General features: G+C 41.4%; 1 non-coding gene across 1 annotated transcript; it reads right to left on the reverse strand.

Annotated features, from left to right (window-relative positions):
* Window positions 1-1,555: 1,555 nt before the first annotated feature.
* LOC122095781 lies at window positions 1,556-1,658 on the reverse strand. Its single transcript, XR_006145200.1, has one exon. It is a non-coding gene; the product is annotated as a U6 spliceosomal RNA (small nuclear RNA).
* Between the last annotated feature and the right edge of the window lie 290 nt (window positions 1,659-1,948).

Consider the following 1,948-nt stretch of genomic DNA (forward strand, 5'->3'; position numbering starts at 1 on the left):
GATGGAGGTGCACTAACATCAGATAGAGTGAAAACAGGGGTTTAACTGTGGGGGATGCACATATAAAAAATCACATCGTACATTATAAATATATTAGAAACCACAGGAAGAAATAAAACACCACTTGTGTCCTTATCATGGGGTTCATTTACCTTAACATCATCTTATCTAGTCATATGCACAGGCTTTTGACCCTTTTTTTTTTAAATTGTGAAAATACCATACAGAGGAGTTACAATTACATGGAAAATGTAAAGAGTACATTTCTTATCAAGCATTGTTGCCTACTCCTTTTTTTCGCCTTACCATACCTTCTTTGCTTATCCCAGATATGCATTACTTATTGCAAATAAGGGATACCACAGGACCTATGTTTCTTTTTTTATATTGTGAAAATGCCATACAGAGGGGTTACAATTACATGCGTGAGTTATTGAGTACATTTTTTTTTATTGTGAGAATACTGACAGAGGAGTTACAATTACATGGGCAAGATTTCTTATCAAGCATTGTTGCCTCTCCTTTGTTTCCCCTTCCCATCCCTTCCCATACTCCCCCACTTTCCCCACCCTGTCCTCCTCCCCCCAAAGTTGTAAAGTTCATTTTTTGACATAATAACTTGTACATCTCATTGTTGCAATGGGTCCACTTGCTCCTCCTTTGTTTCCCCTTCCCATCCCTGCCCATCTCCCACCCCCCACACCCACCAACCCCTCCCCCCCCCAGCCCCCCCCCACTGTCCACATCCCCAACACCCGGCCAAAATCATTTTTTGACATAACGACTTGTTCATCTCATTGTTGCAATGGGTCCACCTGCATCCCTTTTTAAACGATTTGTGTTTCCCTTCCACTGCACAAAGTATACCAACATCAAACACAGTGAAAACAGGGGCTTTAGCTTGCAGGAGGAACATACAAAGCAACAAAGAATTCATCTTATAAATATCTTAGAAACAATCGCAAGAAATAAAAACCATTTGAATCCTTATCTTGGGGTTCATTTTGCCTTACATCAACTTATATGATGTTTTCTGCTTGTAGCAGACACATACTAGTTATTGCAATTAAGGAAACCATGGGACTTATCTTTCTTTGGGCCTGGCTTACTTCACTTCTTTGGGCCTGGCTTAATTCACTTAATATAATTTTTTCCATGTCTTTCCATTTCCTAACAAACTGGGTGATGTCATTCTTTCTGATGGAGGCATAGCATTCCAGTACACACACACACACACACACACACACACACACACACACACACACATTTTCTTGATCCATTCGTTTACTGTGGGGCCTCGGGTTTTGTTCTGTATCTTAGCTTTGGTAAATAATGCTGCAATGAACATAGTTTTGCTGGTAGTTTTAGTATGGTCTTGTTTGTGATCATTTGGGTGAATGCCCAAAATGGGATTGCTGGGACTTAGGGGCGCTCTATTGTAGTCTTTTGAGGAACCGCCATACTACTTTCCAAAGTCTTTGAACAAGTTTAAACTCCCAACAACAATGCATTAAGGTTCCCTTCTGTCCACATACCCTCCAGCATCTGTTCTTTTAAAAATCTAGAATGCATTCTCGAAGTTGAGTGTCATCCTCATTCAGGGGCTATTCTTCTCTTTATTGTTCCAATGTTAGTGTATGTGCTACTGAATTGAGCACAGAACATTTTTTATACATAAAGTGTAAATGATTTTCTTAAACTAGACAATTCCACAAAAATTAAATTCAAAAGAATTGTCGTGAAGCCGGGCGCTGGTGGCTCACGCCTGTAATCCTAGCTACTCAGGAGGCTGAGATCTGAGGATCGCGTTCAAAGCCAGCCCGGGCAGGAGAGACCATGAGACTCCTATCTCCAATAAACCACCAGAAAACCGGAAGTGGCGCTGTAGCTCAAGTGGTAGAGCGTTCGCCTTGAGCTGAAGAGCTGAGGGACAGCGCCCAGGCCCAGA

The sequence above is a fragment of the Dipodomys spectabilis genome, unplaced genomic scaffold, assembly GCF_019054845.1.
Source record: "Dipodomys spectabilis isolate Male_0828 unplaced genomic scaffold, ASM1905484v1 ptg000361l, whole genome shotgun sequence".
NCBI classification, from domain to species: domain Eukaryota; kingdom Metazoa; phylum Chordata; class Mammalia; order Rodentia; family Heteromyidae; genus Dipodomys; species Dipodomys spectabilis.